Consider the following 18100-nt stretch of genomic DNA (forward strand, 5'->3'; position numbering starts at 1 on the left):
CATAAATATACAAAATTTTCACTGGTCTATTTAAAATGAAAATTTAAATACATTATAAAATTTAAATGAAATAACATACAATAAAAAAGACTTTTATTTGTTAAATCTCCACAGAAGGAGTCTAAGTCATAAAGGAAAATAAAATTCGAGGAGTGGTAAAATCCATCAGAAACGTCCCACTTCAGTGCTTTCCGAAATGTGTCTGACAGACTGGGCATCCTGTTGTTCACTAACTTCTTGCTCTGGAACAGTTAGTGTGTGTGTATATATGCGTGTGTGGGCTTATACACACAAAGTAAATTAATGGTAATGAAAGCATTCTGATTCTCAGTTTAATTTAGTTATGTATACAGACACACCACCCCCCGCACCCCACAGGCACATTTATCAAATCAGCTACTTCACCAAAACTAGCTACTTAGTGTGTCATGTCTCACTGCAGATTCAAAAGAGAAACGTGAATTTAGAGAGGCATGATGGTTCGTTCTGTCTTGGAGTCCAGTTGGAAGTTGACTGACTGATTGAGACATTGTAGTTGGTTGATCTGGGTGGAAGAATCCACTAGGACTCTTAATTGAACACCTACTATGTGCGATCGTTTTAAGGCTGCCCATGTGTTGCTTCGTTTATTCCTCACCATGACCTCCTGATCACACTTTGGAGATCAAAAACCAGAAGCGCGCAGAAGTTATTTGTCCAGTGTTACAAAGCTACTAAGTGGTGGAATTTGAATGTGAACCCAGATGTGTAATTCTAGAGCCTAAGTGCTTCACCCACCTCACTGTGGTGGCTCTACCGAAAAACAGCTAAGCGCGCATTGAGAAGCTGAGGACTTTCAGCTTTGCTTTGAAACGTTTTTTCTTTTCAATGTTTAAATTCATGCCAAGATTGATTGGGCGCCTTCCCCGGGGGTGGGGGAAAAATCGGGTGTGGGAGGGGAGGTTCAGAAAGCCCCACAGAAGGGGAAGATGCCCAGGTTGGAAGACTCTCAGGAGGCTGTTAGGTCAGGGGGCTCGCCTTGTTCTCAGAGGCCATGGAGGTCCAGGAGGGCTGGGGGAAAAGAGTGGTGTAAGGCCAGAGCTCTGGGAGGGACGGCGGAATGGGGACAGGCGCGATGGGCAGCGGCAGGGACTCGGGGGACTGGGAGTGGGGGCTCGGGCCATGGGGAGCACATTGGTGGAAGGACAGAGGTACGGGAGGGGCAGAGGGATGGGGACAGGGGCGACGGCCCGCGACAGGCACTCCCGGGGACTGGGAGTCGGGGGTCGGGGTTGGTCTCGGCTTTTGGCCCTGTCCTGCCGCCGGCTGCTCCCGTTTCTTTCGCTTTGCGGCGAGGTAGACAGGGTTAGCTCTCGGGATTGAGGGCAGATTTGGAAGAGGCCAGGGGCTAAGGACAGGCCAGGGCGGCGGGAGAGGCGGACCGGTGGCATCGCTGGATCTGGGCGCGCTGTCGGAACTTCCACATCACCAGCTGCAGGCAGGCGTTTGCGTCCTCGCTGGAGTTGTGCCCCTCCTGGCTGTCCTGGATGATCTGTCCCAGGTAGTCGGCCGCGAGATTCCTGAGGGAGCGCTTGTAGGGGAAACTCAGGTAGTGTGGGAAGAGCACGGCCCTGTCCACTACGGTGCTGTTGATGAGCTTCAGGGCCAGCAGATCGCTCTCCAGGCTGTGCCCGATGAGGATGGTTTGGGCGCTGAAAAAGCTCAGCAGGATGGCATGGACTTTGGGCAACGTGATGCTCGTGTTAGCGACGTCGGCCTCGGTCACTCCGGAAAACCTGGTGTTGTAGTCCATGATATCGTTGTTGGGCTTGACGAAGGTGTTGTACACCACTCGCATGTCGGCTTCCACCACGGTGACGCGGGTCAGCTCCAGGCCATGCGTGGTGTAGCATATCTCAGAGTCCAAGGCGTAGATCCCTGGATAAGCGTCTCTGGAACACTCTTTCTCGAAGGTCTTCACGAAGCCTTCGAAGCTGTCCTTGAGGCCGTCCCGCACGTGCTGCTTTGTCACCTGGCAGCCCACGGAGCCAGGAGCCGCTGCACAGCAGGTGTACTGGCTAACCCGGCCTCTAGCCACTTGGCTCCAGCGGACCCGCCCCCAGTGATAATAACACAACTGGTCGCGTACACAGCGGCCCGAGGAGGACACCAGGTACTCGGTGCCACAACGGCAGCAGACCCTGCGGGAGGAGTCGCCGGGCCCCTTCCCCTGGCCAGTGAAGAGGACGGCGCCTCCCTGCTGCTCGGGGTGCGGGAAGGGGTAGCCGTTCTCCTTGAGCTGGTCCTGGGTGAGCAGGAACTCCTGGAGGCGGCTGTACAGGGCGGCCCTGCTGAGGCCGGGCATGGAGCTGGGGGTCAGGCCCTACAGTCTCTTGAAGGTGTTCAGGACCACGTTCAGGTACACGTTCTTGTTGGGGCTGCAGTTGTAGGCCGCCTTCTCCTCGTTCAGCACCTTCTCCTCGGCCTCCTGCTTGGAGGCGCAGAACTTGAGACACTCTTTGGTGAACAGTTGGAGATAGCCTCGGCGGATGACGGTGGGGACTTGGCACGCCGACCTTCGGAGGATAATGGGTTTCTTCAAACGCGCTAAGGATGGACGACGGACGATCCGCTTAGAGCTGATGGTGGCGGAGGTCTTGTCTGCCATCCCCGACCTGTTGCGCATCTTCCGTGGCTGTCCGCCGAATTTGGAGCCATTGGAGCGTTGCCTTCTGATGGCCACCCGGGTACTCTTGGTATCTGTGGCACCGGTGGCCAAGCAAGGGCGGTGAAATTGGGCGATCCTCTTCCTCTCCCTGGGGGCTGAGATGCGGACTGCGGAGGTTCTCTCTGCCAGTTTTGGGGAGGCTGGCAGGCAGCAGGCTGATCCCCTCTGAGCAGGGAAGTACCAAGACTCCTTCACCGTCTCGTGCCACGCTGGGGCCACCGCTGGACCCGTATTCTCGGGCTCCGTCTGGATCCCCACAGATGCTGTGGTCTGCTTGTACATCTGGGGCACCCAGGGCCCGAAGCTCTGGGCAGGCCTACGAGAGGGCAGTGGGAATTCTCAAGCCTCGAGGGCTGCCTCCTCGGCCGCCTTCTTCGCTTCTGGATAGCCAGGTGGGAACCAGCAGGGAGCTGTGGCTCGCAACATCTCGCTGCCTTCGGGAGCACCTGCCCGGCTCTGCTCCTCTCCCAACTGGCGGCTTCAATGAGTGCCGCCGCAGATGCGCACCGCCTTTATAGACGCACAGGGCTCTTCTGTGAGAGAGGGTGGGACTTCTCCTTCATTACGTTGCTACTTCCATCCAATCACACTGAACCTCATCTTCCACCAGACTCCAGTTTTGGGGGGAGCTCAGGGTCTGCTAATGGAAGCAACCCGAACTCCTGGTTGCTAACCTTGGAGCTAGCTTGCTTTTCCTGAGAGGGTTAACGGTCCCTGCACAGCAGTACCATAATGGCTAGTGGAACTGAGCCACTTAGCTGCACATTGAGTTTCAGGGAGGTTGCTCAACTTGCTCGGGCCCACACAGCACCCCCACGGAGCCGGGACTGGGCCAGCCGTCTGCTGTCTGCTAGTGGGCAGGATCTGTCTGGGCTTGCCTTTGCCTGCTCTGTGCACTCCTCCACCGTGGGAAGTTTGAGGACAGGAAGCAGACCGCAACCGCTTCTGTCCCAGGACATGGGCAACGTTCAACACACGGGGTCTTCAAAAACTTCATAGAAAATATACATGCTGAAAATCTATGCATGGATTTTAGTTTGTTTGCACTAAAATTAACTTGTACTAACTTGTTATAAACTTTCTGAACTAGATCTAGTGTGAGGCACTAAGAAGGATGAGACTTCGGTTGAAAAGGACTCCTATCAGAGCGTCATGAATTCCGCTAAAACTGCAGCCCGAACAAACATCAAATGTATGGTGAATCTCGGTCGGAATAACGAAGAAGTCACTGATGTTTTATGAAAAGCTTATAAGGACAACGCCCCAAAGGAATCGGCTGTTTACCAATGTATAGCTTGTTTTAAGAGGAGATGAGAAGATACGGAAGGTGAATCCTGCAGTGTCTACGAAAACCAAATACTGTGGAAACCATTGTGCCCAGATCAGCTGTCCTCACGAGCAGAGTTTCAGTGGGAATTTTAAACAGGAGGGATCACGATCCTGTCTAAAATGCAAACGAAAAATGCGAACATTAGCCGGGCATGATGGCGGTTGCCGATAATCCCTGCAACTGGGGAAGCTGAGGTAGGGGAAATAATCCCAGGAGTCAGAGGTTGCAGTGAGCCGAGATGGCGCCACTGCACTCCAGCCTGGGCGACAGAGCGAGACTCTGGAGCAGAAGAGGCACTCTGGTTTGGAGAATGTTCCGCTTTTCTGCTCTGGCTCCTCCCCGGCTTGGCGGTTTTCCCTGCCTTTGCTCTTTGATGCTGGTGACCTGCCGATGGGGTTATGGAGTGTATGTCCTTTTAGCTGATGCTGATGCTATTCCTTTCTGTTTGTTAGTTTTCCTTCTAACAGTCAGGTCCCTCAGCTGCAGATCTGTTGGAGTTTGTTGGAGGTCTATTCCAGACCCTGTTTGCCTAGGTTGGTGGGAGAGTCAACTAGTTCAAACCTGGTGGAAGACAGTGTGGCCATTCCTCAAGGATCTAGAACTAGACATACCGTTTGACCCAGCGACCCCATTACCGGGTATATACCCTAAGGTTTATAAATCATGCTAGGGTAAAGACATGTGCACACGTATATTTATGGCAGCACTATTCAGAATGCAAAGACTTGGAACCCAACCCAATTGTCCATCGACGAGGATAGACTGCATTAAGAAAATGTGGCACATAAACACCCTGGATTACTATGCAGCCATCAAAAAGGATAAGTTCGTGTCCTTTGCAGGGACATGGGTGGAGCTGGAAACCATCATTCTGAGCAAACTGTCACAAGGACAGAAAACCAAACACCCCATGTTCTCACTCATAGGTGGGAATTGAACAATAAGAACACTCGGACACAGGGTGAGGAACGTCACACACAGGGGCCTGTCACGGGGTGGAGGGTGGGGGCAGGGATAGCATTGGGAGAAATACCTAAGTTAAATGATGTGATGATGGGTGCAGCAGGTCAGCATGGCACATAGATACCTACGGAACAAGCGTGCTCTTAGGGCACATGCACCCTACAGCTTAAGGTATAATAAAAAATACCAGTGGGGAAATAACTTTTTTGTATATTTGATTCAGGTTCTTTTGGGCAGTTTACTTAGACACATTATACAACCTTGAGATTCCTCAATCCAAGTACACGAAGGTTTCCGTGACAATGGACATATATCAATACCTATTTCAAATACGTAGTTTATCAATTCAATGCTGCCTCGAAATACCACCCTTTTGTCAGAATAGGGTAGAGTGTTTCTGAAAAGCCTAGTGATTAATATAGTGCCTCATTTACATTTTAATTACATTTCTACGCCTACTACAGATGTTTGACTTCTCTTGGGTGCTGTAAAAGTATTCTCTTCTGAGTACATTGCTGTTTTCCTGATGTTTACCTAATTGCCTATTAAGGCCTACAACCCAACTAATTCGTCCAGTCTCTCACTACAGACCAGTGTTGCAAATTAAAACCTCAATGAGCCCCAGGGCGCAGTGACTCCCACCTGTAAAGCCAGTACACTGGGAGGCCAAGCATGGCTGATCATTTGAGGTCAGGAGTTGAAGACCAGCCTGGCAAACGTGGTGGAACCCCATCTGTACTAGAGACACAAAGTTAGCTCGGCATGGTAATTCTGCCTCTTCATCTCAGCTGAGGTAGGAGAATCACTTGAACCTGTGAGGCAGGTTCTGCCTTTCTGATCTCAGCTGAGGCAGGAGACTCACTTGAACCTGGGAGACAGGGGATCTAGTGAGCCGATATCAAGTCACTGCACCCCAACCTGGGCGACAAGAGCGAAACGCTGTCTCAAAACAAAGCAATAAAACAACACTAAAACTGTTATATAAACCCTATAGAATACTATGAAGCATCAAAAAGGAAAGAAATCATATCATTTGCAACATGAATGATTCCACAGGATGTTACAGTGAGTGAAATAAAGCAAAGGCCAGTCACGGTAGCTCGTGACTGTAATCCCACCACTTTGGGACTCCAAGGCAGGTGGAGCACTTGAGCCCAGGAGTTGGCTGATCTCAATCTCCTGGCCTCCAGTGATTTTTCTACCTTGGCCTCCCAAAGTACTGGGATTATATGTATGGCCCCTGTAACCAGCTTTAGATCAGTTTTATTTAATACAGACAGCTTCCCAACTAAAAACATTTTATTAGAATTCTCTTAATTCAGCAAAGCATTGTTATTACTGACCCAGTCTTCACTTATTTTCAGCTTAGATGCAAGAACAAAATTATCTTTATGTTTTAATTTGTTTTATTTTATATTTTCAAGGTGCACAATATGTCGTTTTGAGATACATGTGCCTAAGGAAATGATTACTAAAATGAAGAAAATTAACAAATCGATCATATCACTTAGCTGTGTTTCTTTTTTATGTGAGAATACCAAAAATCTAGTCTCTCAGAATATTTCCCATAAACAATACAAGATTATCTAATATACCTACAGGTTGTACATCAGATTCATTTATTCTACACTACTGCACATTTACCACTTTTACCCTTCATTTACCTATTTTCTTCCCACGAATGTAACCACCGTTTTTAATGTATTGAACTTTGAAAAAACGATTTCAAATATGAGTGGGACCATGAAGTATTTTTGTCTGTGTGTCTGTCTTATTTCACTAGGGAAATCTGCCATTTACATGTCTCCTAAATTTAGTACAGAAAGAAAGTGCGTCAAGAATGTATCTCAGTTTTGTTAGATTAATTTTTTCCAAGTGATCCTCTTTATCAGTTTTTACTTTTTGTACTATAGAAGAGTGAAAATTCTTGTATTAAAAGAAACTATGACCAGGCTATTGATAAATAAATTCTTTCAGGGATAAAAATCTCAGGAAGTTTAAGATTTCTGTATTAATGATTGACAATGTTCTTAGTGGTCTCTCTTAGACTTATTTCAATTGTTAGTAAGTCTTCGTGATATTCTAACATAAATTCTGACAGGTGAAGAGAATAAATAAGTATCTCTAGGAGAATCAACAGAATAAGATTATCTTGGTTAAATGGCTAAGAAAATATGGTAAATAGACTCAAAAACTTTTTCATCTTCCAAAATCAGAGTCAAATACTAAGTGATCGTGAAGTAGCTAATTCTGTCTTCCTGCCAAAGTGAATGTGAGCTAAATTAGCAGAATGTCAGGAAAATATTTCCCTTGAAATTTAGCAACAAACAATGTAATTAAATTATGAGGTTTTGACTGTTGCATAGAGTTTTAGCATCAACAGAAAAGCTCAGAAAACATAGGTAAAAATCAAAAAGGAGTGCTGGGTTGGAGCCCTGAGGTGAATAATTTTATCATCTCAGATCACTTGGAAAGAGGCAGCGAGTCCAAAAGAAGCTGGTGATAGGCTTTCTCTCTGCTAACTCCTAATGTTCTGCATGAAATATGTGGAGGCAGAAGAGAGACAGTTTATTATAGTCTATGTGATATAGAGTGAAGGAATAAGAGAATATTTCTGAAAAGTATCTTCAAAATTTGGAGAATCATTCCTATCAAAATCATTCATTTAAGGGACTAAAATATAAATAAGATGTTTCTTGCCACATAACCCTCAGCTCGCCAGGCTCTAAAAAGGACGACACTGGACACCTCGACAGTGGTAAAAAGCAGGGTTTACTCACTCTTGAATAATAACTGGTGCTAACCTTAGGCAGCAGCTTATCTATTTGGTTGAGGTTCAACTTTGTTTCATTCAACAAATCTCTTGGGTTATTTTCAGTTGTGCCAGTCATTTAATTTGTTTTATGAATCAAATGATAAGAATAAATATGGTTTAGAGTGTAAACAGCATTCCCAGATAAATTACCACTTAGTGTCCCCTCTGCCTAATTTTGAACCTATAGGACAGGAATAAAAGCATTGTGAGAAACACCAGGTGATTTCCTTACAGCCAAATACTCTTGTCCCTCCTACTTTGCTTCTGGCTTTCCTGCTGCATGAGACATGGTAATAAATGGAAGTTTCCTGCCCAAAGAGGTAAAATTCACTTGTTGAAGATGTCAGTCTTCTTCTTGACCAACTCCTATATTGGTACAAACATGTGAGAGAAATGCACCTTCTGAATCATTTCAAAATCGTGGTCTTTGTTAGATCACATAAGCCGGTGTGCTAGGAGACGTAGCTATTACATTCTTTTGTAGAATTTTCCATTCTCTATCATCTGGATTCTTATTTAAAATGTAAACAAAGTTTGTTCTTTCTACTGCATAAGAAGGTTTATACCACTTTATGCTTAGTAAGTAATTAAATTTACATGTCAGTTTAAATAAGGACAGCCTCCATTATTCTAAGTCTTGTTCCTGTTCCCCATCATCTTATATAGGAAGCTTCCTCTTTTGATTGTTTATATTAAAAAACCTAAGACAATTGAAATCAACCCTGTAAAAATTATGCTACAATTATTTTAAACCCTAACATAATAGTGTTATCTTTGATATGAATCTGAAAATCAATTTATTTCTTATCTTTTGATAGATATTCATTAGTATGTTCTATCCTATTTTGTTACTTATATTTTGGAAAACTTTCTTAATGTTAGAATAGTATTTATACATATTAACTCCTCTACTTATCCATTTACTCATCTTATTTATTGTATGATCTATTCTAAAAGTTGCATTGAATAATTGTAATATATTAGCAAAGAAGGCAACTACTGCCATTGCCCCCTTGGAATTTTCAATGTGCAAGTAATAAGTATAAGAGTTTTCTGAATATTATAATCTGATATAATATATTCAGAGAAGATGTAATAGCAGAGCAACTCGGCACTGAAAAACTGTTGTATGAGCTGAAATGTGATTAATAACGAGGATGTTGAGAAACAATAAAGTCTGTGAGGTCAACTTAACTTGCTCAGACATAAAAAGAAAATAAGCACCCTTTTTATTCTTTGTAAGGTAAGATATCCACCACTTCATTATTCTACCCCAGCCTGGTTCAAATATACCACTAAGACAAATGATTTACAGTGTGTACAAACTGAAAACATACTCTCTGAAAAAGGAATCAGATTAAAAAAAGAACTTACATTGTATGATTTTATTTACCTGAATGCAAAAACATAAAAAGTAGATTAAGTGCTGTCAAGGAATGGGGGAGGGTGAACGGAGAATAAGTGTTAATGTGTATTGGGATTGTTCTGGAAGTGATAAAAGTGCACAGGCAGTAGAGAGCTCTGATGCCTACACAAGTGTGATATACTAACAATCTCTGAATTAAATACATTAGAACATGACTTTCACGGCAAGTGAATGAATCTCAACAAAACTAGTACAAAAAAAATTCTTGATGTTCTAGTAAAGATTCCACAATAATTTATTAAATAAAATAACTTAATTAACAAATGTACACATTCAAGGTGGTTATCCCATTTATAACCATAAAGTAATTACATTCCATGAAGTTACAATGAGCTCACAGGCGCTCACACGTAGGGTCTTAGGACACTATTTGCCTCATATATGGGAGGTCACAATAAATCATCATGAAACCAACTTTTCATGTACAACCAAAGCAAAAGAAAGGCCTCAGAGGGGAAGAGAAGGAGGAAGGAGGAAAACCATAGATAAGAGAACCTTTAGAAACCTACATTTCCCACATCCTGCAAAAATATAAAAGATAATGTGAATTATGAGAGAATTTTCCTTCTGCATCTTTTCTCATACGCTTGTTTCTTTCTGTTTTAGTGTTTTAATAATGTATATCTTTTTATTTCCTGCTAAGGAATCATTCAAGGCTACATTAATAACAGAACCTCAACTAAACAATAGAAAGCTTCATCAGTGGGCATTAAGAAGAAAGGAGCTCAGCAAGAGATGGTGGAGTAAAGCAAGGATATCTAGGTTTCCAGTGTCATTAATTTCCTAATCTTATTTCCAAGGAAAGCTCTGACCACACGTGACAACTATTAAAACAAAACAGAGAAACATATGAGTAACAGTACATGGACATTGATGAGCACCTTTGAGAAATCTTGCCCAGGCAAGGGGAAACCCCTCAATGTCTTCAGCAAATCACTGCTGTCTGGGATATCAGAGTGAGGAGGAACTAGGGCATGTAAATGGATTATTACTAACCTTCCCCTGGCCTGGAGTTCTAATGATTTTGGATGATCTCTCTGTGTGGATAGTACTCCAAATTATATTGAAGAGAACTTTGTTATATGCTATCAGCTAAAATGGCAAAAATTTCCCAAAGATTACCAAAGTATGCAGTAATAAGTGAATGGAGAAAGGAAATGGTGGAAGTCAGAGAGCATGTGTCACTTAGCTTAGAGCAGTGACATATGCAGGTGATATTTGCATGTCCTGGCAGCACTGTCCAGCAAAGGCTTCCTGTCTCTGAGGATGGACCCTCCCTCCTCACCTGGAGCAGCTCCCCGTCAGGCATGCGGCATGTCTCCCACAGCTTTCTGTATGTGTCTTTCGTCCCTTGTAAATGTTGGGTCATTCTCACTTCACTTCTATTTGTTGGAAAAGCTCTTTTGCTTGTCTTTCCAGTGCCTGCAGATGCAGTTGCTCCTCCTCTTCTAGAAATATATGCATCTTTTGATATTGAATACTGATTATCCTCTTCCTTAATGACACATAGTGCTGCAGAGATGTTTGGTTAAAAGAATTACATGTTCTCACTCTCAATAGAAATCTTCAAATAATTATATGCTGGGAGTAATCAAGCAATTTATAAACTTCCTGCCTCACTCTTTCAAGGAGTCTTGAATATTTGCTATCTTTTTCTGTCCATCTTTTTCAGTGTTCCTATTCTCTCTCCCTTTTTAAATCAAACCTTTATAAAGACTCCTGGTTTCTGTCACTGTGACGCTTCTTCACATTTGTTACTGAGTCAATTATTTCCTCTATTAATCTCTCTTTTAGGATTTTTCCATCTCTGATTCACCTACATGTTAAAAAACATTTAGCCATACACCGCATTATGCAGTTTTTTTTTACTTCTACCATATTTTTACTCTATATACTCTATATACTATTCTATTGCTTTCACCTTCCTCATACCCAATCTTAGGGAAATGTTGTCTCATCTACAGTGTCTGAAAAGGTTGATACCAACCTTGACTGATTAGGCTTATAAAGTATTGAAAACCACACTTGGGGGCTCAAAGGTCAACAGACAAGTTTGGAATGAGATGCAAGAAAGTTGACTTAATACAGGGTAGTCAAAGAAATATTTTAAGTATAACAATTATTTCACTAAATATTATCACATGCTAATTTTTCTTTTATTTTGTTTTTGTTTTTGTTTGTTTGAGATAGTATCTCGCTCTCTCTCCAAGGCCAGAGTGCAATGGCTGGGTCTCAGCTTACTGCAACCTCTGCCTCTCGAGTTCAAGTGATTGTCCTGCCTCAGCCTCCCAAGTAGCTGGGATTACAGTCACCCACCACTACGCTCAACTAATTTTTGTAGTTTCAGTAGAGACGGAGTTTCACCATGTTGCTCATGCTGGTCTCAAACTCCTGATCTCAGATAATCTGCCCACCTTGGCCTCCCAAAGTGCTGGGATTACAAGTGTGAGCCACTGCACCGGGCCACATGCTAATTTTAAAATTTTGTTTCTCACTCTGTTTTAAAATTATAATTGCTTAAGTGCCTTGCCGTTATTTATCTGAATATGTTCAAAGATAAAACATTAACTGGGATTACCAACACATCTGTGCTGTGTAACTCTCTTGTTTAAAAATGTATGACAAGGAACTTAATTGTTTTTCACAAAATCGTATATATAATGGTTGATATAATTAGCTGTTTTTCTTATTTTTACTATTTTATGACTATTTCCCAATGATGGATTTGTAAAATAAAATCTCTTTTTTATTTATCCACCTTTTGGAATAATTTTAAAACTGAAACTTTACATATATATGTACATAACTATCTATAACAATGTTATGTATTCATATTTTTTAAATTATATAATAATTAATTTACACAATAATAATAATTATTATTACTTTGTTTTTGACATGCTGTCTCCCTCTGTCAACCAGGCTGGAGTGCAATGGCATGATCTCAGCTTACTGCAACCTCTGCCTCCCAGGTTCAAGTGATTCTCCTGCCTCAGCCTCCCAAGTAGCTGGGATTACAGGTGTCTGCCACCGTGACCGGCTAATTTTGGTATTTTTAGTAGAGATAAGGTGTCACCAAGTTGGCCAGGCTGGTCTGGTACTCCTGACCTCAGGTGATCCGCACATCTTGGTCTCCCAAAGTGCTGGGATTGCAGGCATGAGCCATGGCACCTGGCTGTTATTTACACAATAATTATGTCCATAATTATCTTTAATAGTGCATGAAAGTTATTTGTAACACGATGGCCATACTAACAGATTTTGTTGTCCTTTACCATGATTTAATAAATCACCAATGTTTATACGTAGTTGTATTCATAAATTAACTAATGTTTGGGGATTTAGGTCATTTCTACAAACTTAAAATTAACAAACCTTGCTAGAAGTTGAAAAAGTAGAAATCTATATAAAAGTCACAATTTACATATTAAGAGACATTTACGAAATTATAAAATTCATAAAAGTCAGCATATCCTAGAAAAAGATGAAGTGGCTGTCTTTTTAATCAGTCCATGGCATTGCAAATTAGTATGTTTTCTGAAGTTTCATTTCATCAGCATTATGCTTCAAAAAATATATCCAATAAAGTTAAGAAAAGGTAATCATAGATATATGTATGCCTACTTTTCAACAAATGTTGTTCTTTGGAAACAGATTCAAACACTTCTTAAAATGTTGCATATTACCTACCTAAGTGTAGAGAAGAAAGACTTTCTGGTATTCTCATTTCTCAGTAAAAATTTGATTCTACATTTTGTAGAATGCCCTGTATTAGACAGAAATAAACAATAAGCAACTTATGAGATGCATATGAAAGAATAAAATATAGTTGCAAATTTTAGTGCTAGAAGTTGAAAAAGTTATCTATTTTACTACAAATGTTATCATGCAGGGTAAGTAAGAGAGAAAAAGCAGTATTTCCTTACCTAACTAAAAAATACTCTGTTATTCAAGTGAAAATATCAGACATTTATTGATCACCAATTCTGTGCTAAAAACTGTTCTAAGTGCTTCACATTTTCTAACTTACTTAATTGTTACAGCAACCCCATAAGATAAATAATATTTTATACTCATTTAAAGATTAAGAAACATAAGAACAGGAAACTTTAATAATTTGTCCATAGGCATACTCTAATTAAGTAGGAGAACTAGGGTTAGAAACCAGGCAGTCTGTCTCTGAAAACTGTTTTCCTTTCAGTGACATTAAATACGTTGCCAAAGTGTCTTCCTAAGCCACCAAATTTCATACAATATTTTGAGGGGACGCTTCTTGCATGCTGACAGAATTCATTGAAAGTTGACAAAGCTTTCAAGTATTGTGCAGGCTTTGGTCCACTTTTTTGAATAATAATATGCACACTGTCCTACATCTACCATACTGTCCAACCCTCTATCAATGACATCACAAAAAGCCTGTGGGCATGCTCGGCCAAACCCCATAGCAAAGGCATTGTGGAAATCCTAGTGTGCAGTGCAGCTCTTCTTTTCAAAGCACAGAATGTGTCAGAGGGTCTCTTATGTGCGCTACTCTCATTACTCACAAAATAAATGTCTGCTAAGGACTCTCCTTACTGGTAGAGATTGGAGCCAAAATTGTAACAAACCTGCAGGTTCTGCACATGTATCCCAAAAATTAAAGTAAAATTTGTAAAAAAAAGTGTAAAAAAAAACAAGACTAAGTCCTTAAGGAGCTCATGGTCTAGTAGTTGATACAAAGGAAGGGACAGTCATCCTAAAAGTCTTCCTAAAAAAATGACACCTAAGCTGAAACCCAAAGGATGAGGATAGTCTTATCTTTTCTGATAGTAAAGTCTAAGTGACAGCAGTTGTCATGAGAAAAGATTGTGGGGCCTGGCATGGTGGCTCATGCCTGTAATCTCAGCACTTTGGGAGGCCGAGGTGGCTTGACCAGTCAAGCTGAGAAGTTCGAGACCAGGCTAGGCAACATGGTGAAACTCCATCTCCACAAAAAATACAAAAACTAGACAGGCATGAGGGTGCATGCCTGTAACCTCAGCTAAGTCTTAGGCTGGACAATTGCCTGAGCCCAGGAGGCTGAGGTTGCATTGAGCAGGGTTGTGCCACTGACTCTAGCCTGGGTGACAGAGTGAGACCCTGTCTCACACACACACACACAAAATATTAGTTCTGTTCTCTTCCTGGGTTGATATCCTTCTATTCTATCTAGGCCAGAATGCTTTCTGAAATGGAAATGTGCCTATATTCCTACCTGCTTAACCTTATTATGGGATTTTGATAAACTACAAGAAAGTAGTTACACTCCTCTCGATGTCAAACAAAACATACTTGATGTATTTGGTGCTCAGTGTATGAATTGTTCTTCCCACAAATGCCTTGGATTCTAGTAAGTGTGAGTTCCTTGTATTTCTTTAACTTGCCACAATCATCTATACTTCCATTATTTTGTATAACATGATTACCTTGTCAGTGGAAATATAAATAAATAAAATTACTTTGAAGCGCTGTGGCATTGCCCAATAGAATTGACGATCCACCAATTTTATAACCCAGACATTCCAGTTATCGGAAGATACTGTCCGGAAAGAGAATATATTGGCTATTTACATTAGGAGACATGTTCACAAAGTCAAAATACAAAAATCATTCCAAATGTACAACAGCAGAAAATGAACAAATATATATTATTATGCACCATTTATCCAAGTTTGGGTTTTCCACTAAGAACTCACTCTTGATTGTTTACATAAATAGATCTGGACCCTTTAAATATTTTTTTCCCTTGCCACGTTTTAAGATGTCAATCTTTGTGAGTAGAAAGCATTGGAGAGAAATTCCGAAAATGCGCTTCCAATCTGCTTTAGAAATGACACCTCCAGTGTGTGGCCCGGAGGGCATACAGGGATACACCAATGCCCAGATTGTGTAGTTCAGGCAGCTGCTATAGCAGCCACTTCCTGAAGTTCATGGTGGCCAGGAGAACTGAGCAGCCATGAGGTTCTCCTGATACTGCCCTTTGCCAAATCTGAAGTGGAGCCTGTCTGGCATGACATTTCTTTGTAAACAGCTTTACAAGTGGCCCAGAAGGCAAGTTTCTGGGGAGCTCTGAAGTGTGGATTGAAAGCAAGTTTTTCAAGCGCAACAACACAGCGACTTCTTAACATTCAGTGAGGCCAAGGGGTGAGGGGAGTCTTCACTGGCTACTCCAACTTCACCCTGGAAATAATGGCAATTCCTTATATGTGCTCATCACGTATTATTTAGACTTCTTACTTTCTACTACACAATATTTCCTTGTTCAAATGCTGTTATAATTAATCATTCTTTATATTAACTTTCCCTATTCACATTATTATATGTTTTCTCTGTCTTGACAGACCCTGAATCTTCCTTTCATTTGAATAAATGCTATCTATCTATCTATCTATCTATCTATCTATCTACTTACTTATCTTTCTATCTGAACACTTAAAGACCAGTGTAAAAAAATCAAGTACCACGAAACTACACATGGTATGATTTTATTTTAAAAAGTTCAAAACTACCTAAAGCCAAACCATAAAACATGTAAATAATATAGCCATGTGTGATAAAATTATAAAGAATAAGAGAGGAAATAAAGATAAACACAAAATTCAAGACAGTGAAAAAGCACAACTGTCATTAGTGCACAGGGAACCCAAAGATACTGGAAATGTTATTTTCTTAATATGGCTAGTAGGTTCACAAATATTCATTACTATTTTTCTCTATACTTGTGTGTTATATTATAGTCTTTTACATAAATAAAATATTTTAATAAAAAATAGTGATTTCTTATGCTATAGAGTGATTACATATACTAAAAGTGTAATTTAATCAGTGTCCCAACTAGTGCGCTGAGATAGTGATCCTCTCAGCCTTGGGAGGCCAGGCAGGGCGTGAGCCCTCTGGCTTGGAGCAGTTGCGCATATTCCGCAGTGTGCTCTATGACAAACTGATGTATTCCCACGTATGAAGCGACATGGACACATTAGACTTGATTCCCTGAAAATGCCAGATGAGAGTTTTACGATATTTGTCCATTCCCCTTGGATTTAATACTGACTTTGATTCTTCTACTTCAGAATAATCTTGTATAATTATAAATTTTGATTTGTTATTTTTAATCCACAATGAGAAAATAAAAGAAAAAATATATACACAGACAAATATATGAAAACTCACATAACTGTATATACTACCCATCTTTGTTTCTAAAATACTAATTTTAAGATACATCAATATACCCATCATGATTCTTTCTGAGTGACATACCACACAAATTCAATATGGGTTCTCTAAGGAATCCTCTTAGGCTACTTCTTTCAAAGCCTCTGAAGTTGCCTGCCCAGTGAAGTCTGCAACAAAGCTTTCTCTTCACTTCTCCCTTAGCCTTGCATGGGTCCACTTTCCTTTCAATATCAAACAGAGTATTAGAAATTCCTGGAAATGACTCCCCTGAATACTTGTTGTGGCTGCTTGGAGCATAGATGACATACCTGTTGATAAAACAGTATACTGTTTACTAGTTGCCCAAATGATATGGAAGAGAAACACAAGGGCACTCTACAATTCTAACATTGAATATTTCTAATTTAACAATTTGAACCAGCCACTTGTCAACCAAACTTCCACATTAAATCAACTCCAAAGACTATTATGGTCAGGTGCGGTGTCTCAAGCCTGTAGCCTCAGCATTTTGGGAGGCCAAGGTTGGCGGATCACGAGGTTAGGAGTTCGAGACTAGCCTGGAAAGCATGGTGAAACCCCGTCTCTACTAAAAATACAAAAAATTAGCCAGGCATGGTGGCACGTGTCTGTTGTCCCAGGTACTCAGGAGTCTGAGGCAGGAGAATTGCTTGAACCCGGCAGGCAGAGGTCACAGTGAGCTGAGATCATGCCATGCCACTGCAATCCAGGCTGGGCTACAAAGCAAGGCTCCATCCTTTAAAAAAAAAAATAAATAAATAAAATGGAAAAGACTGGTTTATGAAATATGTGTTAATTAATAATATTTGACTTCGAACAAATAACCTAAAGTGGTAAGTGCTTCAATGCTACAACAGCAACAACGATAAAATAACCACAGCAATCGTGCTTGGTAATAAAGTATTTACTTACAATTTTTCTAATTCTTCAAGATAAACTACACACAGTTGATATTAGTATTTCCCAGAGGAGGAAAGTGAGGTCTGAGAAATCAAGTTGCTAAATGGTTTGTCTCAAGGCACATTACAAATAAGTGCTGATTTTTTAATATATCATAATAAATGATAGCACAACTGTGATCCTTAATGTCCTGTTTGTGATTAGTCAACCATCTATTGTGGTTTTTTTTGTCCTTTTTAAAAAAGCCACACTACCATGTTAGCATACTTAACATAAAACATGAAGAAACATCAAAAATAATTTTGTAATGTTTCATATGACCACGACAGACGAATGTTTTATGGAACGGGCAAAGACATTTTCATATCATAGACCTAGAAAGGAAGGACAAACTCTGAAGAGAAAAATAAGGCCAGGAGCGGTGGCTCATTACTGTAATCCCATAAATTTGGGAGGCTTAAGTGGGAGAATTGCTTGAGGCCAGGAGTTTGAGACCATCCTGGGCAACATAGGGACACCCTGTCTCGACAAATAAAAGTACAAATATTAGCTGGGCACTGCGGCACGTGACTGTAGTCTTAGCGATTTTGGAGGCTGCGGTGGAAAGATTGATCAAGCCCAGGAGTTGGAGGCTGCACTGAGCTAAGATTGCACACTGAACTTCAGCTTGGGAGACAGTGTGAGAACCTGTCTCTTAAGAACAACAACAAAATAAGCTGGGGCGATGGGTAAGTTAAAAATATGCTG

At 41.3% G+C, this 18100-nt stretch overlaps 1 pseudogene; it reads right to left on the minus strand.

Annotated features, from left to right (window-relative positions):
• Positions 1–1024: 1024 nt before the first annotated feature.
• LOC129485332 (exonuclease GOR-like) lies at positions 1025–15121 on the minus strand (annotated as a pseudogene).
• Positions 15122–18100: the final 2979 nt, after the last annotated feature.

The sequence above is a fragment of the Symphalangus syndactylus genome, chromosome 6 (assembly GCF_028878055.3).
Source record: "Symphalangus syndactylus isolate Jambi chromosome 6, NHGRI_mSymSyn1-v2.1_pri, whole genome shotgun sequence".
In the NCBI taxonomy this organism is placed as follows: Eukaryota; Metazoa; Chordata; class Mammalia; order Primates; family Hylobatidae; genus Symphalangus; species Symphalangus syndactylus.